The sequence below is a fragment of the Conger conger genome, chromosome 12 (assembly GCF_963514075.1).
Source record: "Conger conger chromosome 12, fConCon1.1, whole genome shotgun sequence".
NCBI classification, from domain to species: domain Eukaryota; kingdom Metazoa; phylum Chordata; class Actinopteri; order Anguilliformes; family Congridae; genus Conger; species Conger conger.
Genome location: NC_083771.1, coordinates 48549780 through 48575665, shown reverse-complemented (window position 1 = coordinate 48575665; position 25886 = coordinate 48549780). Strand labels below are relative to the sequence as shown.

The 25886-nt window shown below is 47.3% G+C and overlaps 1 long non-coding RNA gene across 1 annotated transcript; it reads left to right on the top strand.

Moving 5' to 3' along the window:
* The first annotated feature begins 4625 nt into the window (after nt 1-4625).
* LOC133141670 (uncharacterized) lies at nt 4626-17993 on the top strand. Its single transcript, XR_009710116.1, has 3 exons — nt 4626-4724; nt 16670-16778; nt 17824-17993. It is a non-coding gene; the product is annotated as an uncharacterized LOC133141670 (long non-coding RNA).
* The last annotated feature ends 7893 nt before the right edge of the window (nt 17994-25886 follow it).

Below are 25886 nucleotides of genomic sequence, written 5' to 3'. Positions count from 1 at the left end.
ACAAACAAGTACACAACAGAACACTATAATGACAACTAAACTGAATTTAGAATCAGCAAGCAAACAAATAATACTTAACTAATCCAGGAGAAAAGTGAAAATGCAACCAACCCACTGCAGAACAATAATCAGCCCAGAGACGGGCCGGACCTGCCCAACATGCTGATGCCGCTTTCAGAGCAAAAATATCCATGAAATATATCTGGAATATATCCATAAACCAGTTTTTCTTAAGCAGGAAGCAGTCTTGGGCAGCCTATTGCCTAGTGGCTAAGATACTACCTGGAAGGTTGGTGGCCACAATAAGATTGGCTGTTGGGCCCCTGAACAAGGCCCTTAACCCCACATTGTTCCAGGGGGGATTGGCCCCTGCTTAGTGGAATAAACTAATTTTTTTTTTAATAAAAGTGTCAGCTAAAAAACTGTCATATAATGTCTGTGTAGTATTCAATGTTGTATAGATCAGAACGGATTATGCCCTGCACTGTGCTAGACTATAGAGAAGAATAAATAAATAAATAAATAAATAAATGGCTTCAAAACAGTGTGCCCCCCACCCCCTCTGTAAAATACTTTTTATTACCTTCATCCTCCCCTGTGAAATTAAGAAATTGAGTTTGGACTGCTAAGTCAACCATGAAAATAAAAAACGAAAATGAAAAAATACATTTGGCTTTTGGAGCAATTCTAATTCAAAACTGATGAGTAGGTTAACTTTTTCACCCCATAAGGTATGGAGCAATGAACTACAGTGAGTGAGATTAACAAACTGTTCAAAGTTGAGAGAACTTCATTTCTTTTTTTCGGTGGGATAAGTTTTAGATTAACAGCGTCTCTCCTGGAACAGGACAATCGAGGCCAGTGGTGTAAACTCCCTTGTTTGTAGTGTTTAAATTCCCTCATATGCTTGTAGTGTTTAAATTCTCTTGTGTGATTGTAGTGTTTACATTCCCTTGTGTGTTTGTAGTGTTTAAATTATCTTGTGTGTTTGTAGTGTCTTTTAATTCCCTTGTGTGTTTGTAGTGTTTAAATTCCCTTGTGTGTTTGTAGTGTTTAAATTTCCTAGTGTTTTTGTAGTGTTTAAATTCTCTCATGTGTTTGTAGTAACTGCTTTTGGGTGAGTGCCCCCTGTAGGCAGGAGGAGAGGAAACTCCACAGAGCCTTGGGGGTCATTCAGGTCCTAGGGCCGGTGAGTCTGCAGGTTTTTTCTTCCACCAGTTTCCCCGGCTAATTAAGCTAATTAAGCTAAAATCCTTTTCTTCTTGGATATACCTGGTCGTGTCTGATCATTATATGGTAAGAAACTCCTCTGCTCAACAGTGTTCTGCACAAGCCACCGTTTCAGATGCAATTTGATCAAACAGCCATCTTATGAATATGGCTCGTGGACTCAGAGTTGTGCAAAGGGGAAATCTTGCCTCCTAGCTGTCCTTGAACACAACGCTTTGCTTTACATATTATCTGTTCATCTACATCACTTATCGGCTGAAGCCCAAAGTCACTCAAGGGCAGAGCGGCAATGGTGTCTGAGACCACAAGCCTCTTGGCTGCCTTTCAAGATGCGACGCGTTTGATGATTTATGTTTTCTCATTTTATGTGTCTGTCCTGCTGATGTCTGGGGAGATACTACGCTGACATTGAGAGTCACCCAATAAACGTTTCCTCAACGTAAACACCGAGACAACCACAGCACAATAAAGCGTCTGCTCAGAGCCGCTGTGTGACACGCACTTCACAGCTTAACTCCACGACCTGTGTGTTTTAACTCCACGACCTGTGTGTTTTAACTCCACCACCTGTGTGTTTTAACTCCACCACCTGTGTGTTTTAACTCCACGACCTGTGTGTTTTAACTCCACCACCTGTGTGTTTTAACTCCACCACCTGTGTGTTTTAACTCCACCACCTGTGTGTTTTAACTCCACGACCTGCGTGTTTTAACTCCACGACCTGCGTGTTTTAACTCCACCACCTGTGTGTTTTAACTCCACGACCTGTGTGTTTTAACTCCACCGCCTGTGTGTTTTAACTCCACCACCTGTGTGTTTTAACTCCACCACCTGTGTGTTTTAACTCCACGACCTGTGTGTTTTAACTCCACGACCTGTGTGTTTTAACTCCACGACCTGTGTGTTTTAACTCCACCACCTGTGTGTTTTAACTCCACCTGTGTGTTTTAACTCCACGACCTGCGTGTTTTAACTCCACCACCTGTGTGTTTTAACTCCACCACCTGCGTGTTTTAACTCCACCACCTGCGTGTTTTAACTCCACGACCTGCGTGTTTTAACTCCACCACCTGTGTGTTTTAACTCCACCACCTGTGTGTTTTAACTCCACCACCTGCGTGTTTTAACTCCACCACCTGCGTGTTTTAACTCCACCACCTGCGTGTTTTAACTCCACGACCTGCGTGTTTTAACTCCACCACCTGTGTGTTTTAACTCCACCACCTGTGTGTTTTAACTCCACCGCCTGTGTGTTTTCAGTACCGAGTACGTAGTACTTCCCTCTAGGGTCTTTCAGCGAACTTATCCCTGGTTATGGGTATGCACTTTGTTGTACGTCGCTCTGGATAAGAGCGTCTGCCAAATGCCAATAATGTAATGTAATGTACCTTTCACCCACGTGGGTTCAGTCTCTCATTTGGTAAATGGTAGGCATTTATATAGCGCCTTTATCCAAAGCGCTGTACAATTGATGCTTCTCATGCACCCATTCACACACACACACACACACACACACACACACACACACACACACAGTGATTGGCTGCCATGCAAGGCGCCGACCAGCTCGTCAGGAGCATTTGGGGGTTAGGTGTCTTGCTCAGGGACACTTCGACACAGCCCGGGCGGGGGATCGAACCGGCAACCCTCCGACTGCCAGACGACTGCTCTTATGGCCTGAGCCATGTCACCCTTACTTCGGTCTACTAAGAGCTGCCATGCCATAATGTATGTATATAGGCAAGGAAGGTCGTCTTTAATAAGCTGATTATAATAATATGTTCATCTTAATACATTTGGGATTCGAACCCACCCTGGGCGTGTCAAACTGTCCCTGAGCAAGACAGCAAACCTTCAATTGCTCCCGACAAGCTGGTCGGTGTCTTGCGTGGCAACCTATCGCCGTTAGTGTGTGTGTGTGTGTGTGTGTGTGTGTGTGTGTGTGTGTGTGTGTGTGTGTGTGTGTGTGTGTGTGTGTGTGTGTGTGTGTGTGTGTGTGTGTGAACAGGTGAATGAGAGGCATTAATTGTAAAGTGCTTTGGCTGTATAAATGCAGTCCATTTACCACCTACATTTGTTTTGATAATGACAATGTTTTGCAAATGCAATGTAATGCAGTGTGCTTTCGTGTTTCATCCGAGACGCAGCGAGCAGAGCGGATTGGGTTGTGCAGCGGACGTGGCCTTCACCCAGCAATAAACCCGGTGGTTATCAGCTATTTCTTTTTCTTTTTCGTTCGGTGGTGACTAAAATTAATTTCCCAATTTCTTAGCCGGGCTGCGGCGTTCCGGCCAAAAAGCCAGAGCCCGGTTTCCCTGTGGAATGGGTTCTATGCACTCTGCATTTCAGATAAACACTGTGACTAACAGGGAGTGTTGAAAGAATGGGCAAATAAAACTTAAGGTTGTTAAACTCTGGCGTCCTTGAGTGTCAGTCCCTCTTAAATCAAACCTAAAGGGAACATGTCATTGTGTGGGAAGTGAAGAGATGATATTTGAGATTCAACAGGAGAGAGCACTCCTTTTCTAAATTCACTTTTACAGGACATTATATTACCTTCAACATCTGTGCAAGATACAATATCTAAGCTGTAAAATGCAACGCAGGCAGTTTGTAAAACGCTTTGCTATAGGAGAACAACGTCTTCAGTGGCATAGCTCATATTTCCATATGTCAGATTATAACGGGAGAATAATCAGATTACGTTTATCAAAGAAACAGGTTTGCGTTGATAAAATAGACCGGTTAAACTAATTACTCAAATAGCCAGCAGAATGGTGGTGTGAAATAAGTCGCTTTGAGCCCCGATGGGGAATTTCTTCCAGATAACTACGCTGCTGCAAGGTCGGAGGTGTTCTTATCTTTGAAAGATGAGTCCTCACCTCGATCCTGACAGCTTTATTCATATTTTATTCATGTATTTGGAAAGCGGGTTAGTATGCGCAGCGGAACAACCCTCCCCCGTTTCAGCAGGTACCCGCCTCATCAATTCATTTCAAAAGTCAAAATCACAGAAAAAAAAAAAAACTTTACCCGAGGGACAGCTAATTGCTGCGAGGTTCGTCAGGCTCCAACATGACAGCATACACCCAGGCTCGCGCTGTCGGACCCTATTGACTTCACCCACGTGTCCAATGTGGTGCTAAATTTCTAAAGGATCACTCGGTTATACAAAACCAACCGATAAGAACACATCTCCAGCTTGCATATAATTACCATGCACGATCGTTTATAAAAAAAAAAATTTTAAACGATCTGCGCAGAATATCCATGCGTCGTCGATTCCGAATTGTGTCAGCCACGCCCGCATCGCGCACACGCACCTGGGCTGCGTTGTTAACTAATCAGCGCAGGTGCTTAAAGGCGCGCTCCTCTCTGCGCTGCGCAATGAGACCGGGAGCGCGCACGCCGATAGAGAGCGCGGCAGTTTGTCAAAGCGGGACAACGCGAAAGGAACGCAGCTGAAAAGCTGCCCAACGAAAAGCTGAGAAGCGGTGCGTTCGTTTTGTTTGGTCTTTGTCGCCGTAGTTTCTCATTTGCCCGGATGCCTCACGATGTTCTTTTTAGGTGAAATTTGGCGGGTATTGCCCTTCTTTTCTACGTAGGAAATGTGAAGATATTTGAGTTGCCTTGTAAAACTCGCCATATCAAGCCAACTGTCACTTCCCTGGCAACTTAGCTTGCTGACTTGCAATGTAAAAATCTTGCAATTTACTGTTTTTCTAATTCCCAGTATAAATGTGTGTATTGTGATGCTACTCGTGCAATATACTTGCTGTTTAGTCACTCATTAATTTATATGATATTTTACAGTGTCTTAATGTTAAAGTCAATTCATATTGCTGTGCATTAATGGCACAAACAAGTTATCTTTATGGTTAATGAGCAATGCAGACCTCTCTCCATGAAGTTTGCATTGTGGGAAATATTTACTGCTTCACAGGTGAAACCATTAACACTTCCTGTGTGGGTGTGGGTGGGGATGGTGCAAACAACTACTTGCCAATGGGAAGAAACTGTAGACCCATTTCCCTAGAAGTCGGCTGTCTAGATTTTCCAAAATGGATGATTCTGTGAATGTCGTGGTTTTAAGTCTATTTGTTTGAAACACTGAGTGTCACCCAGTGACAGCACTGGCTGTAATGGCCCTGTGATAAACCTGAACTGTGGCAGAATTTTAGCAATTACTGTTGAAGCTGCTGCGCGTGAATGCGCAATTACTGTTGAATCTGCTGCGCAGAACGCTTATCCGGTCCTTTAAGTGGAGGCGGAGACAACGGGAGTTTTCAAGACCAGGCTTGATACGGCGCTAGATGGGATCTAGCCTTTAGGTAAATGATGTACTAGGCATTATGTACTCTTTAGCTGTTGGAAAATGGTGTGTATCATTGGGCTGAACGGCCTGTTCTCATCACTGTTGTGTTGCGTGTGCTGAAATGCACTAACCCACACAGATGAAAGTGCCTGTCTGGGTTATTGATCTGTTCTGATGGCTAACTGAGCAGCATTAGCGTTTTGGGCTTTGCTTTCTCCCATCCTGGTCATCCCCAGGTTTGCCCACTGCAGATAATTCCCATGGAAATGCGTCGTTCCATACACAGGATATTGCTCACATTTTAGATGGATCATTGCATTTATGTAGCTTTTCCAGACTCTCAGCTTTACAGTTATGAGGGGGAAACTCACCTCAGCCACCACCTGGCACCCACCTGAGAGATACAACGGCAGCCATTTCTCAGCTGTGGTGGAGAGGGAGGGAACAACATTTTTGCCACGAGCTAAACGCAGAACCACTCATCTCTGCCCACGTGGGGCGTGGCACCCTATGGCGGCCATTTTCAGTCTCATAAGTGTCCCTTTTATTTGTATTACCCGCTGTGCTCGTCGACACCGATCAGCCATTTCAGTTCGCAATTGCCAACGTTTTTGTGTGATGGCACTCATCCTCAATTAGCCTCATGCGACTTTGCGCATTCTTAATTTGAAAGGTTTTCTCTCCTTTCTTTTGCGAGATTGGATTTTTTTCACAAGGCTGAGAAGCTGTTTTATGTTTATCCCATTTGAAATCCTGAGTGCTATCAGATTTTCCACCCACTCCCCAAAGTCTCCTTGTAGCTTTTTTTTTTTTGTGGAAATGTATTTATTTTTTAACTCCAGTTATTTTATGTCAGGCCGGCGCAGTTCTGGTAATCACCCTGCTGACGCTCAATAGCCTCGGCCCCAGCATCTGCGTGGCCCCCCTGCGTGGCCCCCCTGCGTGGCCCCTCTGCGTGGCCCCTGGCCCCCCTGCGTGGCCCCTCTGCGTGGCCCCTGGCCCCCCTGCGTGGCCCCTCTGCAAATGTCATGCAATTCCTGCAATTTTACACCATTCTCCCGTGCGAATAGCCTCTGTTTTTTTTGTTTAGTTTTTTTTTTTTTTTTTACCCCAGCAGTTCTTGGCCTCTGATGTTCAGCGGCGTGCTGTGTGCTGTGTCGGTCTGTGGTGGACGTGCTGTGTGCTGTGCCGGTCTGTGGTGGACGTGCTGTGCCGGTCTGTGGTGGACGTGCTGTGTCGGTCTGTGGTGGACGTGCTGTGCCGGTCTGTGGTGGACGTGCTGTGCCGGTCTGTGGTGGACGTGCTGTGCCGGTCTGTGGTGGACGTGCTGTGCCGGTCTGTGGTGGACGTGCTGTGCCGGTCTGTGGCGGGCGTGCTGTGTCGGTCTGTGGTGGACGTGCTGTGTCGGTCTGTGGCGGACGTGCTGTGCCGGTTTCAGTGACCTGGAGGTTGCAGGCTCAACTCCGCCGTGTCCTGCCTGCTAAACGGATGCTATGATGTTACATCTTTGACATTTTTGTTTTTATTCTCTTTGGAATTAGAGGATGTCTACTGTACATTGATTCTAATTAGCCCTGTACAAGATGAGTAATGACTGATTATAAATGCGTATTAACATTTCTTTATCCTTTAACTGGAAAATCCTGTAGAGGTGTATAATATTTTATAATTGACGAAGAGTACAGCTAAATAAAATTCTGTGATCAGACATAATGCACAATAAAAACGCATTTGGTATTTGTTTTTTAATGAATGCAGAACGTCGTGTTTACTGCTGATTGTTGTAACTCACTGGGTCACGTATTGATTCCAGGCCAGTCTTCTCTTCCCTGCCCTCTTGCTGATCTTGCTCTTCTGTATCCCTGAGACTAGCAGTATTTCCTGCCATCCTAACTCGCGCTGGCTTAGAGAATCTAAAAAAATTCCCGAAATGTAACCATTCACTGCTTGACTGCTTAATTGATTGGTTAATAACAAGAGGGTTACTATGAATTGGTGTCCTACTGATTTAGTGGTTTTACATTTTTAGCACTTTGATCGTTTGAACTTTGCTTTCCCTTTGGGGAAATGGGCCGATAATATTAGCGGGGGTAGGCTGCCCTGGTCCGGGAGAGCTGCAGCATTTGCTGATTTGTTTTCACCTTAATCAGCATTCAAATGAGACCCAAGAAACCAGGTGAGGCGAGTTAACTTTAATCGACTGCTTTTGATTGAGGTTACAACCAAAGCCAGCACACCCTGCGGCCCTCCGAGGCCAGGGTTGACAGCCCTGCATTATGGGATGGATGAGTCCTCCACTGTCCTGCATTGATGCGGTAAAGTCCTGAATGTGAGGATGTTCCTGATTTGGCTGCTTTCTCATTTATTTATCTGACTCTTATCCAAAGCAACTTGCAGTTGATTAGACTAAGCAGACAATCCCCCCCTGGAGTATTGTGGGGTCAAGGGCCCAACGGCTGTGCAGATTTTATTGTGGCTACACCAGTGCTTGAATCACCAACCTTCCAGGCTACAGTCATGTACCTTAGCCACTAGGCTACAGTCATGTACCTTAGCCGCTAGGCTACAGTCATGTACCTTAGCCACTAGGCTACAGTCATGTACCTTAGCCGCTAGGCTACAGTCATGTACCTTAGCCGCTAGGCTACAGTCATGTACCTTAGCCGCTAGGCTACAGTCATGTACCTTAGCCGCTAGGCTACAGTCATGTACCTTAGCCACTAGGCTACAGTCATGTACCTTAGCCACTAGGCTACAGGCTGCCCCAGTCATGTACCTTAGCCACTAGGCTACAGGCTGCCCCAGTCATGTACCTTAGCCACTAGGCTACAGGCTGCCCCAGTCATGTACCTTAGCCACTAGGCTATAGGCTGCCCCAGTCATGTACCTTAGCCACTAGGCTACAGGCTGCCCCAGTCATGTACCTTAGCCACTAGGCTACAGGCTGCCCCAGTCATGTACCTTAGCCACGAGGCTACAGGCTGCCCCAGTCATGTACCTTAGCCACTAGGCTACAGGCTGCCCCAGTCATGTACCTTAGCCACTAGGCTATAGGCTGCCCCAGTCATGTACCTTAGCCACTAGGCTACAAGGCTAATCTCCGGCTTTCAGAGGAGATCATGGGCGAAATGTACAATTTAATATACAAATAACTGTAATATTTAAAACATTGACATGCATATACATGGCATCACTGTTATATGGTTATTTCTGCTGACCCAGATAGAAGTGTTCTGTAACATCTTATGTGCCAAGAAAATCCACTTTTCAATCTTTCAGCCTCATACTCGCATTTTAATGTTAAACACCAGGCAGCGGTAATTGAAAAAAATAATGAGAACATGAATATAATTTTAATGGCAAAGCGTTTCTCAAAGCCGCCTCTTCCAGGGACATGTCCTGCTGGCAGGTCTTTAATCGTTGCACAGCTGTTCTGAACTTGTGCTGAAGCAGAAAACTCCTCTCCTCCATGGCCAATCAGCTTATCTTGAGCAGCAGAAATTGTGTACTAAATGTGTGTTCTATAAAATGAACTAAAAGGGTCATCTTGCAGTGTGGAATAATTTGTTAAATCTTGTTTTCCCTTTTTTTTCTTTCTTCATTTTCCTGTGCTCGCTCTCCTTAATCAAAGCTAGCTACGCTGTAAGTGGTGATCCTGTGTGCGTGTGCGTGTGCGTGTGCGTGTGCGTGTGCGTGTGCGTGTGCGTGTGCGTGTGCGTGTGCGCATCTGTATTCCCTCCTAATCAATAACTCCCTCATATGCTACAATAAGCTACTGATCCTGCACAGTCACTTGGATCCAAAAATCTCCTAATCCTTCCCTCGTCAGAGTAAAAGCTAGAAGAGGCGAGGTGTTTGCCATCAGGGATCCTATAAACCTGTACTTTTCTGCAGCAACTCTTCTCTCAAATCTTGTCTAAAGAATTATTTTTCAAAATCTTACTTTTATCATTGCTTATTTATTATCTTTGTGCCATGTCTTATTTTTCATATTATCCCCTGTATTTTAATCTTCTTTCATGACTGGTCAAATACGTAATTGTTTTGGATTCAGTTACTTTTCTAGGATTTTCTAGGCATTCCTCCTTCATTGCACTACACTACATTACATTTAGCCGACTCTTATCCAGAACGACGTACCGGAGGTTTGGTCGGGTGCCAGATGGGCTGGTCCACTTGAGATCCTGGGCCACTTTTAGGCCGACCCAGCCCCTCTTGGGCCCATGATTGCGGTCTTCTCTCTCTGTGTAGGGTGGTCCAGTTGAGGCAAAAAAACAGCAGAACCGAATTCTGCTGGCAGTCTGGTCCTGCTTGCACAGAACCGTTGCGTGGCATTTTGTTATTTTCTTGTGTTCTTTAAGAAAAACCTTTTTGAAACGACATTATTGCTTGTGTGTGTTTTGAAAGCGGGCCTTCTTGTTTGGAATAAGGTGCACTCACTCACTTTTTAATATGGCCTTTGAAAGCAGAGGGCAAACAGACGTTTGGAGGACGTGGCAGAACTCTGCTCCTCGCGGTTACCGCTCAGTGCCTGCGTATAATGGAAACCTTTTTTCATTTCCTTTTGCAATATCGGCACCCCTCCTCCAGAGTGAAACGCAGACTCCAGACCAAATGTGCGGAGTGCGGAGTGCTCTTGGGCAGCCGTGAGAGGATCTGCTGTTCTGGGAACCGGGCAGCTTGTGGCCTAGTGGCTAAGTTACATGACTGGAACCGGGAAGGTTGGTGGTTCAAGCCCCACTGTAGCCAGGATAAGATCTGCACAGTTATTGGGCTCTTGAGCAAGGCCCTTGGTCCCACATTGTTCCCTGGGCCCTGCACTGTCTGCCCACTGCTCCTAATTAACTAGGATGGGTCAAATGCAGAGGACACATTACCCCTCAGGGTTCAGTAAAGTACATCTTCTGTATTACATTATTACATTATTGGCACTTGGCAGACGCTCTTATCCAGAGCGACGTACAATTGATTAGACTAAGCAGGAGACAATCCTCCCCTGGAGCAATGCAGGGTTAAGGGCCTTGCTCAAGGGCCCAACGGCTGCGCGGATCTTATTATGGCTACACCGGGATTAGAACCACCAACCTTGCCTGTCCCAGTCAGTTACCTTAACCACTACGCTACAGGCCGCCCCTGTATGGTGCAATGGTCATGGAACTGGGCTTGTAAGCCAAAGGTTTCAGGGTTGATTTTCAGTACCACACTGAGCAAGGTGCTTCCTTAAACTCCAGCTGTGGAAACTTAGTCTGGTTTAGGATGGTATTCTCAGCAGGGTTATCCTGAATTGCTTCAGTATAGCCGATATGTAGTGTGATAGAATGGATGCCATGTAAGAAATGCTAAATCTGTGACTGTTGCTCTGGAACAGAGTCTGCTAAATGCCTACAGTGTACAGGTAACATAATGTGAGTCCTGCCTCCATCTTTAGTGTAGCCACTGCCACATGAACAGTTTATGCTGAACAGTCGCTCACTGTGGTCCATCGGAGGCTGACAATTGGCTCATTTCCCTGCTGAACCGCTTGGTTTGCTAGTTTTACGTCACAGCGAGAATCGCGGGAGGTAAACCCGCCCGAGCGTCTCGCTCCGACAGACCGAAAGCGTCTCGCTCCGACAGACCGAAAGCGGCTCGCTCCGACAGACCGAAAGCGGCTCGCTCCGACAGACCGAAAGCGGCTCGCTCCGACAGACCGAAAGCGGCTCGCTCCGACAGACCGAAAGCGTCTCGCTCCGACAGACCGAAAGCGGCTCGCTCCGACAGACCGAAAGCGGCTCGCTCCGACAGACCGCAAGCGGCTCGCTCCGACAGACCGAAAGCGTCTCGCTCCGACAGACCGAAAGCGTCTCGCTCCGACAGACCGCAAGCGTCTCGCTCCGACAGACCGGAAGCGTCTCGCTCCGACAGACCGAAAGCGTCTCGCTCCGACAGACCGAAAGCGGCTCGCGTTGAAAGGCGTCGCAGGCTAACAGCCCGCTGCGTTAGCGCTGAGGAGTCTGATTAAACGCGTGTCCTCTGCAGTGTGTTTACTGTACGCTCTGCAGTGTGTTTACTGTACGCTCTGCTGCAGTGTGTTTACTGTACGCTCTGCTGCAGTGTGTTTACTGTACGCTCTGCTGCAGTGCGTTTACTGTACGCTCTGCTGCAGTGCGTTTACTGTACGCTGCTGCAGTGCGTTTACTGTACGCTGCTGCAGTGCGTTTACTGTCCTCTGCAGTGTGTTTACTGTACGCCCTGCAGTGTGTTTACTGTACGCTGCTGCAGTGTTTACTGTACGCTCTGCAGTGTGTTTACTGTACGCTGCTGCAGTGTGTTTACTGTACGCTCTGCAGTGTGTTTACTGTCCTCTGCAGTGTGTTTACTGTACGCTGCTGCAGTGTGTTTACTGTACGCTGCTGCAGTGTGTTTACTGTACGCTCTGCAGTGTGTTTACTGTACACTCTGCTGCAGTGTGTTTACTGTACGCTGCTGCAGTGTGTTTACTGTACGCTGCTGCAGTGTGTTTACTGTACGCTCTGCAGTGTGTTTACTGTCCTCTGCACAGTGTTTACTGTATACTGCTGCACAGTGTTTACTGTATACTGCTGCAGTGTGTTTACTGTATACTGCTGCAGTGTGTTTACTGTACGCTGCTGCAGTAAGAGGCTCAAACCGCTTCCAGGCCCCTCTTGCATGCAGAAACATAGCCTGGAATGTACCTGGGTATATTAATGCATTCTCCTATTAATACAGCGGAGGTGTACTTTGTGAATATTAAACCTTTAAATATGTATTTCAATTACACAATGCAATGACTGAATATACACTGTAAAATTTACTATTACTATTACTAAATGAGTTTGCAAGGGGTTAGGGATTACATGTGTTCGATCAGTTGTGCTTGAGTATTAGATGGTCTGTATGAAATTGGTAAGACTTTAAATACGGTGTTGTGTGGGCTCTGTGGAGCATGCCGCAGGTTGCTCCTGTAGTCATGTTGCTGTGGTACACCCGGTTGTTCTTGGTCTTTATCACTTTTGATTTGTGTGCATATGAATTGCAAAATATACTCCACTGGAAATGTATTACTTCTGTGATATATTATGCACACAACCAGTATGACATTGTAGACGTATAATATGCTATATGACAGATATAAAACTCAACGTACCGTACATACTGTATACTCTGGAACATCAGGGGTGGGGAGGAAACGCAGTCGTGTTTTACAGTAGCATGCTGTGGTACACAGTAAAACCGTTCAACTTTAACAGTGTGCGTAAGTACAACTGGGACCACATGCAGCCTCCTCTGTAAAGGATGGATTCTGCGCTGAATGTTTTGCTGTGTATATGTACAGCTTATTGAGTAGATGCCTGTGGCAGTTCCTTTTGGTTTCTCTGGGGTCTGCTTTGGGGGCGACATGGCTCAGGCAGTAAGAGCAGTAGTCTGGCAGTCGGAGGGTTGCCGGTTCGATCCCCCGCCCGGGCTGTGTCGAAGTGTCCCTGAGCAAGACACCTAACCCCCCCAAAAAAAATAAAAAAATAAAATAAAATAAAATAAAATGCTCCTGACGGTCGGAGCCTTGCATGGCAGCCAATCGCCGTTGGTGTGTGAGTGTGTGAGTGTGTGTATGAATGAGAAGCATCAGTTGTACAGCGCTTTGGATAAATATATGCCAACCATTTGCCATTTGCTTTGGATGCTGCCCTTGGTCTGTAGCTCATTAGGCTGATTGTGCCTGGCGTAGGGCAGGGCGTAGTAGTGTAGTGCAGGGCGCAGGGCGTAGTGTAGGTCAGGGCGTAGTAGTGTAGTGCAGGGCGTAGCGCAGGGCATAGGTCAGGGCGGTCAGGGACTTCTGCTGCTGCCGTCAGTTGTTCCTTGCTTTGTTATGTTCCCTGCTCAAGCCAGGTTTTGAAACCACTGGTAGCTAATTGACCAGCGAATGGCTAGATTCTACACAGGGCTGGTTCTGTTCTTCATTTTTGGAGAGCAGCAGCGAGACGTAGCCTCCTGGACATCGACATGCGGAGCTGTTTACTCAAACGTGAAAATGTTCTGCTCTGTAGTCCACTGCAGAGCACCCCGGCTTTGCCCTGACAGTCCAGGCTGTGTGACTCATCTGTTGTGGTTTCATTTGGCCTGTGGAATAGAAACTATATTCTGCACACATACTTCTCCTGTATCTCAGGGCTTGTGTTGCAGCATCAGTGTTTGGAGGGGAGACGTCTCTTACAGAGGGCTGAGCACATTCAGTGGAAGTTGTGTGTCCTCCAGGTGTTTACTGATGGACAACTCGCGATGTGTGGACACCTGTGTGTTCTGGCACTCCGTGAGAACATTCTCATCCTCACCCTTTATGTTATGTCAGGTAACCCAGTGGCTAAGGTGCATGGCTGGGGTCTGGGTCCAAGCCCCGGTGTCACCACAACAAAACCAAAATAGTGACTTGTAATTCTATGAGTCAACTACAGGAATTTTCCGACAAATAAACAGCGGACAAAGGATCATTTCAAGATGCAGGGACGTGATTCTTCCTCCTTAAGAACAGGCCTTTCTTTCTGAAGCTCTGATTTCTCGTTTGGAGCCGGGCCATGGCGTTGTGTTGGATCCCTCATCCCGTGTGAGTCTCTCGCCGCACTGGGTCCTGGCCTCATCAATCAGCGCCGGGCTCTGCTCTCTGCCCCGCCGCTCCGCTGTCCGGCCAATACCAACACCGAACGTGACGAGGCCAACGCCGGCGCCGGCAAACGGCCAGAGCTCGTGTGAATGATGGTTCTGTTGGGTTTCCCGCGCCGCGTTTATACACGTCCGTCTCTCTGGCCGCGGACAGTCCGTTCACCGTCATCTGTGAGGCCCCGTCTGTGCGTTACCGCTGATGTGGGCTTGACCGATCCTTCAGACACACGGTGGTGACGTCTGAGTAATTGTGACTTGTTCGGCTGTGTGTCTAATCTTGGGCCGTCTATAATTGCTTTCACTTGTTAAATTTTCTTTTTTTATTTATTTCTTTTTTTTTTTTTACATATCTGTGTTCAGAGATTGTTGCGCCAGCACTTTAATGGGTTCAGCGGCAGAATTTGGACAGTGATTGGTGTTCTAGTGAGGTTTTCTGCGTTTCTGGGAAGGGGAAGTTGGCAGGGGATTGGCGCTGTGATGAGGGCAGGGTGCTGTGCGGCTCTGGAGCCAGAGTCTGGGGCTCATCAGCAGGCCTGCGCCGGGCCAAACGGCCTCCTGAGCGGTCCCAGTCCCAGTCCCAGTCCCAGTCCCAGTCCCAGTCCCAGTCCCAGTCCCAGTCCCAGTCCCGGTCCCAGTCCCAGTCCCAGTCCCAGTCCCAGTCCCAGTCCCAGTCCCAGTCCCAGTCCCAGTCCCAGTCCCAGTCCCAGTCCCAGTCCCAGTCCCAGTCCCAGTCCCGGTCCCAGTCCCGGTCCCAGTCCTGAGAGAAGTAACGGAGAGCGTTAGAGCGGGGCCCTGGCTCGTTGGGATTGGGGAGGACTGGCTCTCTGGTTTTGTGCACGCTCCGCTCCAACCAATCACAGGGCCTGATGTTTGGACCATCTACTGTACACCTCAGGGGGTGTAATGTTCAATGTTGAGCTGTCTCAACAAGCTGCTGTTTATGTTATGTGTTATTCCAGGGGGGTTTTGACTCTCTGATTGGTAACTATCCATTATATTAGCTCATGGCTGTAATGTATTTTTTTTAAATGTTTCATCTTTTAGTAATGCTAAGTTTCCAGAACCCCATAATGAATGGTTCTAACATGTGGTGTTAATTGTATGGTAAGTTGGAATGGATAGAAAGCGTTTGTTGACATGAATATCATTCCTGCATGACCCTGCACATTACTGTTCTGCTCCCTTCCAGAGCACAGGATTAAGCCCACGAGAATATAAACCTCAACTCTTCTGTTTGTTTTCTTTCCTTTAACTTGTCCTGGAAATCCTTTGATTTACACCCTCACGAGAAACCACTGTGCTGAGGAAAAACAAGCTCTCGTGCATTTTTATAAACCTGTCCCTGTACCCCACCTCCACCCCTGTACCCCACCCCCCATACCCCACTGCCCCCGTACCCCACTGCCCCTGTACCCCACCTCCATACCCCACTGCCCCTGTACCCCACCTCCATACCCCCATACCCCACCTCCATACCCCACTGCCCCTGTACCCCACCCCCCATACCCCACTGCCCCTGTACCCCACCTCCATACCCCACTGCCCCTGTACCCCACCTCCATACCCCCATACCCCACCTCCATACCCCACTGCCCCTGTACCCCACCCCCCATACCCCACTGCCCCCATACCCCACCTCCACACCCCACTGCCCCTGTACCCCACCTCCACACCCCACTGCCCCTGTACCCCACCTCCATACCCCACTGCCCCTGTACCCCACCTCCATACCCCACTGCCCCTGTACCCCACCTCCATACCCCACTGCCCCTGTACCCCACCTCCATACCCCACTGCCCCTGTACCCCACCTCCACACCCCACTGCCCCCATACCCCACCCCCATACCCCACTGCCCCTGTGCCCCACCTCCATACCCCACTGCCCCTATACCCCACTGCCCCCATACCCCACCCCCATACCCCACTGCCCCATACCCCACCTCCATACCCCACTGCCCCTATACCCCACTGCCCCCATACCCCACCCCCATACCCCACTGCCCCTGTACCCCACCTCCACTGCCCCTGTACCCCACCTCCACTGCCCCTGTACCCCACCTCCATACCCCACCTCCATACCCCACTGCCCCTGTACCCCACCCCCCATACCCCACTGCCCCTGTACCCCACCTCCATACCCCACTGCCCCTGTACCCCACCCCCCATACCCCACTGCCCCTGTACCCCACCTCCATACCCCCATACCCCACCTCCATACCCCACCTCCATACCCCACTGCCCCTGTACCCCACCCCCCATACCCCACTGCCCCTGTACCCCACCTCCATACCCCACTGCCCCTGTACCCCACCCCCCATACCCCACTGCCCCTGTACCCCACCCCCATACCCCACCTCCATACCCCACTGCCCCTGTACCCCACCCCCATACACCACTGCCCCTGTACCTACAGTGCAACATTGAGCTCGTTAAGGAGCATGTGTTGCTTTTTATCTTCTTTGATGCAGTTTGGTGAATTGAGCAAAATCCCCCAAATTACCACGGCAAACTGTCAGTGAAGAGGAAAACAAGAATTTGTTCTCCAGTCAGTTACAAACGGATGTTGACTGAATCCAGGTAATTGTGGTGCCTAATTGGTAATACGAACGCTTTTGTACTTGGTACTAATTGCTAGTGCTAGGTCCCATAAATGCCCTTAAACACAGCATGTGTAATTATTTAGAGGGCCTTCTGTTCCTCGTGCATAACCCACTCTGCAGTTACGCTGCTTAAAACTTATCTTCTCATCGTGTCTATTAGAATAAGGCTCCAATTTGTCATGAATACATTTTTTTCAAAAGGAAATCCATTCGCATAAGAGATCGTAAAACAGACATCAAATAACAAAAGGCTCATTAAACAAGACCATTCTTGAAAGTTCCTCAGGGAAATGCATTTTGAAGATGAAAACATTTCTGTTTAAAATAACATTTTATTTTAGCCCCCAAGAAAGCAGGAATTAAAACATCCCCCTGTACAATTTTAGTCTGTTGCAAATTGGTCAGTTGTGGTCAAAGCTTAAATTCATCCAATACGTTCACACATTCAACAAACTAAACATTCAATTGATTAAAATAAAATTTTAAACTGTCTAGTAGTTTAGACTTAGACTTAATCTTTTTGAAGATTGTGCACACACACCGGAGTTATTTTATTCTAACCATCTTAACAGTGGTGTGTGTTTGTTAGCATGCTTTGTGTGTGTGTGTGTTTGTTTGCATGCGGTTGTGTGTGTTTGTTTGTTTGTATGTATGTGTAGGAGATGTTGAGAGTGAATCTTGCGGAAATGCTAACTGCAGTGAGCATTATTAGTATTCTAAACATGATGTTGCGTTCTCCCCAGGAACTGAATTAGCAGCTGCTGCCACTGTTGGAGCTTCTGAGAAGAGATTCATCACCGGGGTAGCTAACCGCTAAACAGGATTATGTCCCAGATCAGGGGAATAAATATTAATAGCGGGCTATGCTAACGGGGGTGGGGGGGCGGTTAGGACACTTGACAAACAGAATCACAGAAACGCTCGTGAAGGAAAATATGTTGAGATTTGGAATGGATGGGAACACAAGCGCCGCACGTAACGAGCAGGGATGGCAGGGCTGTGAAAATCCCATTTGTCCCCAGATCGGGGGCTGCCAGCTCCAGTCCGCGGCTGTGGGCTGGAGTGTTTCTGCACGGCTGATCTCTCCTGCTCACCGTGGCTGTGGGCTGGAGTGTTTCTGCACGGCTGATCTCTCCTGCTCCCCGTGGCTGTGGGCTGGAGTGTTTCTGCACGGCTGATCTCTCCTGCTCCCCGTGGCTGTGGGCTGGAGTGTTTCTGCACGGCTGATCTCTCCTGCTCCCCGTGGCTGTGGGCTGGAGTGTTTCTGCACGGCTGATCTCTCCTGCTCCCCGTGGCTGTGGGCTGGAGTGTTTCTGCACGGCTGATCTGTCCTGCTCACCGTGGCCCCTCCCCCCTCCGTGGCCCCTCCCCCCTCCGTGGCCCCTCCCCCCTCCGTGGCCCCTCCCCCCTCTGTGGCCCCTCCCCCCTCCGTGGCTCCACCCACCCTTGGGCGTGGAGCGGCTCCCCTCGCTGAACAGGAGCAGCCGGTGACGGGACCCCTGGGGCTCTTCCCTGTCGTTTGTCACCTGCTTCCTGTCCGTGCTCCTGGTCTTGCCGCTGAGCTCCACCCATTGGGAGGGGCCAGGAAGAGGAGAAGTCGGGGAAATGGAGAGCGTGAAGTGGGCGAGTGGAATGTCCTCGCTCCTCGAAACGTCCGTTCGACGTGGAGGATGGGGGATCTGAGAAACGCTGTGTATTCTGACTCAGGGCTGGGGTGGGACCAGAGTGGACTGGAGATCACTTTTTTCTTTTTCTTTTTTCCCCCCAATTTCATAGGGCAGCAGAACACACTTAATCCAACTTGATTCAAGCAAAATAATGTAAACAGTTGGCATTTATATAGCGCCTTTATCCAAAGCGCTGTACAATTGATGCTTCTCATTCACCCATTCATACACACACTGCCATGCAACCCGCCAACCAGCTCATCAGGAGCATTTGGGGGTTAGGTGTCTTAACCAGCTCATCAGGAGCATTTGGGGGTTAGGGGTCTTAACCAGCTCGTCAGGAGCATTTGGGGGTTAGGGGTCTTAACCAGCTCGTCAGGAGCATTTGGGGGTTAGGGGTCTTAACCAGCTCGTCAGGAGCATTTGGGGGTTCGGTGTCTTAACCAGCTCGTCAGGAGCATTTGGGGGTTAGGGGTCTTAACCAGCTCATCAGGAGCATTTGGGGGTTAGGGGTCTTGCTCACCCCTCCGACTGTCAGACGACTGGCCGTGTGAGTCAGTGGCATAAGTGCTGAAATAATGGCCTGGATTAAAATGGGTCACTTAAACAGGCCTACAAACATGTTTACAGCTGGGGATCTGCTGTGTAGATACCCTGTTATTACGGTCTCTCTCTGTGGTTTGACCGTTTCTTACTTCCAGCCCACGTAGTGCAGCCACAGCTGAAGGAGCCTGTTAGTGTGTGTGTGTGTGAGAGTGTGTGTGTGTGAGAGTGTGTGAGAGTGTGTGAGAGTGTGTGAGAGTGTGTGAGAGTGTGTGAGAGTGTGTGAGAGTGTGTGAGAGTGTGTGAGAGTGTGTGAGAGTGTGTGAGAGTGTGTGTGAGAGTGTGTGTGTGAGAGTGTGTGTGAGAGTGTGTGTGTGTGTGTGTGTGTGTGTGAGTGAGTGTGTGTGTGAGAGTGTGTGTGTGAGAGAGTGTGTGTGTGTGAGAGTGTGTGTGTGTGAGAGTGTGTCCTGTTTAAATACACACAGAACCTGTGGGGCTATAATGCACTGCCTGTACCTACCTGTACCCAGTGTGCATACATACAGGTGCACATATTGCATACACAAACAATGTGTACACTCACCAAGCACATTTTTGCTTTACGCCTACTTATTCATGCAATTATCTAATCAGCCAATTGTGTGGCAGCAGTGCAGTGCAAACATTCATATAGATATTGGTCAGGAGCTTAATGTTCACATCAACCATCAGAATGGTTGATGTGATCCAGCGAGCAGCAGTTCTGCCGACAGAAACACCTTGTTAATGAGACAGAGGAGAAGGGCCAGGCTGGTCAAAGCTGATGGGAAGGTGACAGTAACACAGATAAGCACAAATTGCAACAGTGGTGTGCAGAAGAGCATCTCTGAACACATAACACATCATAACTCTTAAGTGGCTATGCTACAGCAGAGGAAGTCTAAAAAAAGTCTGATAAATACCTAATAAAGTGCTTGGTGAGTATTTGAATGTATTCAATTAACTACTTTTATACTATAGTGTGTGTACACACACACACACACACACTATAAATTGTAAGTGTGTGTGCGTCTTCAGTAAATAATTTATGATTTAGTAATGGCCAGGAATTGTGCGGGGGTTACTTAAGTCTTGGCAGCAGGTAGTTGGCAGGAATATGCAAACGGAGAGTCCATGTGCTGTATAAAACATTAATTTCACAGGATTAAACATTCATCTGCAGGCAGGATGATCTGCCCTTTCCAGCCAAAGGTGAGATGCAAGGAAGCTGCTGAAGGCTTGCTTGCAGAAAAACATCTGAGTTTATGTCCTTTCACAAAAACCTTGGTGCTGGAACAAAAATAGACTCATAAAATCTGAAGGCCGGAACAGCACTTGACCTGTGAAATGTGAACGCTTTTCTTAGCAGTAGATTCAAATAATTAAATCACATAATTTAAGCCCCATAAAAATATGAACGCTCAGTTTGCAGCAACGCTTCCTCTCCTTGCTCACCTTGGCCGGGTGAGAGGTTTCATGCTGAATTTAAAATGCGCCCAGTTCCTGTTTACTCCAGCTTACACACAGGCTGATGCTGTGTAACCGGCAGAATGCGCATGGCTCAGAAATCCAGGGAAAGTCACTCACGCCCCATGCCTTATTATAAAAACCTTGGGACATTTGAACTTTGGAAGGATTTCTTCTTTTAAAACCTATTTCGGCAAATTGTATTCCTTAAATGTGATTTTGTAAAACTTTTTCGACTGGGTATCAGGAGGTGAAGCATTTCAGATTTGACATAACGCAAGTGTCTTTGATGTCAAACATGTTGCAGTGAAAATGTATTATTTTATTGAATGTCCCTTATGTTAAGAGAAATGCTGTGTAGGGGAGGCTAAATATGGATGTGATCCGTCCTCTTCTACACTGCTTCTAACGCCATTTTAACAACCTGCACTCTGACTGCCTGGCTGAACTCGTTATGAAATGGTTCCCTGAATACTGGTTTGACAGCACAATGCACTGTTAGGACGATCAATGCGTATGAATACTTATTGATATTTCAACTTCATATTCAATCGCATCACCTGTACTTTCGGCATGCATCTCCATTCAGAATTTTTCATTTTGTCTTCAAAAGAAAAAATGGCATTTTCCATGCGCTATATTTATCAACAATTTAACTCTACATTACGATATATTCCTACCTTGATGCTTGACATTTCATATTTGAATATTTCCCAGTGCCCGTGCATCTCTAATGGAAACATAACATTTTCAGGAGCTCAATTTAAGAATATGCCTCCAGGCTTAAGCTCCCAGTCTCTCGGAGATAAAAATGAACATTTTTGTTTCAGTTTTACTGCTTCCCTGTCACAGCCAAAGTGACTGTTAAAACCTTGGCGTGTCTGGAGACCTTTCCTTTCTGGCTCAGATTAACAACATCGCAAAATGGGCCTTTTTCAGAGTCACATTTTATCCCTGCATGACTACATGCATAAGCATTTATAACTTCTGTTACGCTTTCAGATGTGGTTGCACAACCCTGCTGGAAAAACCAGCTCAAGCTTGGGTTTGAAACCACAGGTAGCTGGTCGATCAGTTAGACCAGCTCCATACTCAACATGGTTTGACCAGATCAAGCTAGGTTTTGAAACTGCTGGTAGCTGGTGTTTCAAGAGTAGTGTTAGTGCTCCGGTCTTATGGAATAACCTCCCTTTACCTGGGAGTCAGGTGTGTCCACCCTCCCTTTACCTGGGAGTCTGATTTCATCCCTGCAGTAGCCTACATGTCTTTGCTTTGTACACGCCTCATGTTTTATTGCGTGTTACATCCGTTTGTATTAGAAAGGCGTTTGTGGTGAACTAAATGTTAATTTAAAATGATTCCACAATAACTGTTGCCTGCAAAGAAAATGTTTTTAGTTTTGCCGTGAACCTTCACCGTCTTGAACACGTGTGTGCTGTCATGGTTGTGTAGAGCCCCATCCCCCTTCATCTCATCACCCCTTCTTCTTCTTCCCTTTTAGATGTGCTTCCACCGCAGTGCACCCTGGGGCTTCTCTGTGCAACACTCAGATCTCTACAAGCGCCAGAATTAACATCACACTCTAACGTGTTAGAATCGACACATAGCGTCATTTTTTAAACGCACCTCCATGTCTATTTGAGGACAACACATTCTGTTACTTTCAACGAAAGTCTTTGTTTAAAAAGTCTCCATTTGTAACGCATGCATTATATTCTTGTAACACAGAATTGGTAACTATGACACAAAATGTGTCTGAAAGTAACAGAAGTAGGAACATAAAGTGTGTTTGATTAACCCGTCCTGTTATCCAGCTAACTCAGTAATCCTGCTTTGTGGGTTTTACTCAGTGCTGTTATCCAGCTAACTCAGTAATCCTGCTTTGTGGGTTTTACTCAGTGCAGTTATCCAGCTAACTCCGTAATCCTGCTTTGTGGGTTTTACTCAGTGCAGTTATCCAGCTAACTCAGTAATCCTGCTCTGTGGCTTTTACTCAGTGCAGTTATCCAGCTAACTCAGTTATCCTGCTCTGTGGGTTTTACTCAGTGCTGTTATCCAGCTAACTCAGTAATCCTGCTTTGTGGGTTTTACTCAGTGCAGTTATCCAGCTAACTCAGTTATCCTGCTCTGTGGGTTTTACTCAGTGCTGTTATCCAGCTAACTCAGTAATCCTGCTTTGTGGGTTTTACACAGTGCAGTTATCCAGCTAACTCAGTAATCCTGCTTTGTGGGTTTTACTCAGTGCAGTTATCCAGCTAACTCAGTAATCCTGCTCTGTGAAATACCCCGGATACATTGCCTGGCTACACGTCTTTGCTTGGACTGTCCATTTTACCAGCTGGCTTACAGCTTCCTGTGATTTGTCCAAGCAGTAAAATGTTCGACTCTAACAGTTTACAGTATATGAGTCCAATCGGGACTTTGGCCCTTTGGACACATTTGGTTATTTTAAGGCTGAACATTTTGCTGCACAGCCACTCTGGTTATTGGTCTGGGAGCTGCTCCATTTAGCCATTCCTCTCCCGATTCAGAGATGATGGCTCCCTCTCTAAACCTGGCCAAACTTTACTCTCCCGATTCAGAGATGATGGCTCCCTCTCTAAACCTAGCCAAACTTTACTCTCCCGATTCAGAGATGATGGCTCCCTCTCTAAACCTGGCCAAACTTTACTCTCCCCATTCAGAGATGATGGCTCCCTCTCTAAACCTGGTTCCTCCGGAGATTTCGTTTCTCCACCACTCCTCCAGGCCTGTTCTCTGGTTTATTTGAATTCATTGAGATTTAACACATTCAGCACTGAGCCACACATTCAGCTCTGAGCCACACATTCAGCACTGAGACACACATTCAGCACTGAGACACACATTCAGCTCTGAGACACACATTCAGCAGGGCTGAAGTAATTGGTTCAGGTTAGGTATTTACATTTTTCACATTTTCTATGTCTACGCAGAAATATTAGTCATGTTCTGCTGTGAGGGCCTCGAATTGCAATGTTGGATCGGTACTTTTTTAGACTTTATTCTTTGCCCTACAAAATATCATTTAAATATTATTCCTTTTAGATTTGCTGTGAGTCCCAGAATGCAGCTTCTTGTGTTTACAGATGTGTGTTAACCTTAAAGGTTTGTTCAGGACGTTTAGTTATTCATGAGCTCCGTGTTGTTTCTGTGAGCTAATAAGCCTTGTTTTCTGCCCTCTCCAGAACCCGAGGCTGCTCTTCTGCCCTGCTCGCCCAGCGGAATTACAGCCGTGCCGCAGAATCACACACCCCACCGACTCAAATTAAACTGGAGTGGACCGCAGCTCCGCACCGTAGTTCTCCCGCAAATGGAAGAAAGATTTACTTTATTGAGCCCCGTGGGGTAATGTGTCCTCTGCATTTGATCCGTCCGTGTTACTTAGGAGCAGTGGGCAGCCACGGTTCAGTGCTCGGGGAGCAGTGTGGGGTTAAGGGCCTTTCAAGGGCTCTTCAAGGGCCCAACAGATCCACTAACCTTATCGTGGCTACACTGGGGCTTGAACCACCAACCTTCCGGGTTCCAGTCATGTACCTTAGCCACTAGGCTGCCCCAATAAACACATTGATCTGGAGTGGACCAACTCCACACTGACCCAGACAGAACAAAGAACTAAATGGAGCTTTTCTATTCCGAAGCTGGATATGAAGGACTGTTATCAAAGCCCGTCTCAGAACCGATGCAGAACTAGGCGGACACATGTTGTGAACCACAACCACAATCGCGGGTCAAAGGTTGCGTAGCACTGTCGCCTCACAGGAAGTAGGTCCTGGGTTCGTATTCCGACCAGGGCCCCTCTGTGTGGCGTCTGCATGTTCTCCCCGTGCCTGTGTGGGTTTCCTCCGGGTACTCCCGTTTTGTCCCACAGTCCAGAGACACGCAATCAAAACTCATTGCTGGCACGCGTGCCGGTTGCCCCGGTTGCTCTGTTTGTTGCTCAGTCTTGCGGTTTTATTTCCTGGGTGGGTCTGGAGCCTCGGTTTTCCTGAGTTCCTGTCTGTTTATATGGTAGCCATTTTATTTAGTTCCCGGGACCGGCCCTTTTGCCCGTGTGACAGTTTGCTGCATCTCTCTCCATGGTTTACCTGGTCTGTTTTGTATCTGCACTCAAGTCCTCCCCTCGATCCACCTGGTAACAAACGGCATTAAGGTTTTTAAACATCGCTTTTTGATACTACAGGAAAGTTTTACTTTCCTAACTTTACAAGGATGTCGGTGTTCTTTTGAAAATGTTCCTCTGTCCTCATTTCTTAATCTCCTCCTTCCCTCCACTCCACTGTTACATGTTCAGAAGGACTCGAGGATATAAGGGGAGGAATTGAGGAAACCTTTTGATAAACGAGCTGGAACTGAAGTGGGGCGACGGGCACGAGTGAAACTGATCTTTTGTGCGTCTTTTTGAAGGGCAAGGAGTCTATTTGATGTCAGATGAGGATGTGAAAAGGATATTGATTTGGTGGGGAAAGGAGAATTTGTCCGATGTGCACGTCCGATGTAAAACACGATGATGTAAAATCTCAATTCAAATAGCTTTGAAAGGATGTTTTTCGATTGGTCTCTGAACCTGTGTTTGTTTGACGACCTGATTGGATTAGACGACTGCCTGTCCCCATGGCCTGAGTAAACCTGCTTGTGATGTAATTAGTACTTCCTGTCTTCTTTGTCTCGGTCGACGCCGTAGCATGTCGGATGTTTACACCAGCTTCTTTCAGCCTGGTTTGTCTCTGAAGGGAGAGACATGTTGTCTGCCTCTATATCAGTGATCTCCAACCCTGCTTCTGGAGAGCTACAGGGTCTGCTGGTTTTCGTTGTTCCTCGGCACGCAACTAATCAACTGCTCTAGTTTAATTAACTCACCTCACACAACCAGGTGCACTCCAGGACCAGGGTTGGAGACCACTGTTCTACTGCAGATCAGTGGTTCCCAAACTCAGTCCTGGAGTACCCCTGTGTATGCTGGTTTTCATTCCAACCACAATTGTCAGCTAAGAATTTTTATGGTTAATCTTTCTTAATTAGGCACTTGATGTTTAGAGGGATTAATTTACCCTCTTAAACCACATTTTGTCAGATGGCTACACTGTATGCATACCATAAAGAATACAATTAATGTTCCTATTGTGCTATATTGCAAAAATGCACACATTTGCAGAGAAATGGCATAGAGTTGTAAGTTATTTTTAACTGATCAGATAAGGTGAATCAGTCGGTCCCTAATTGGGGAAAGTTTGCAGACCTGGCCGTAACGAAAAATATTGGAAGATAATGAGAGAAGATAATGCTTTCAAAGGCAAAGCTGCTAATAACAAGGCAAACCTGCACTGTATTGATACGTTTAAGAAAAAAAAACAAAACGTGTTCAACTACCT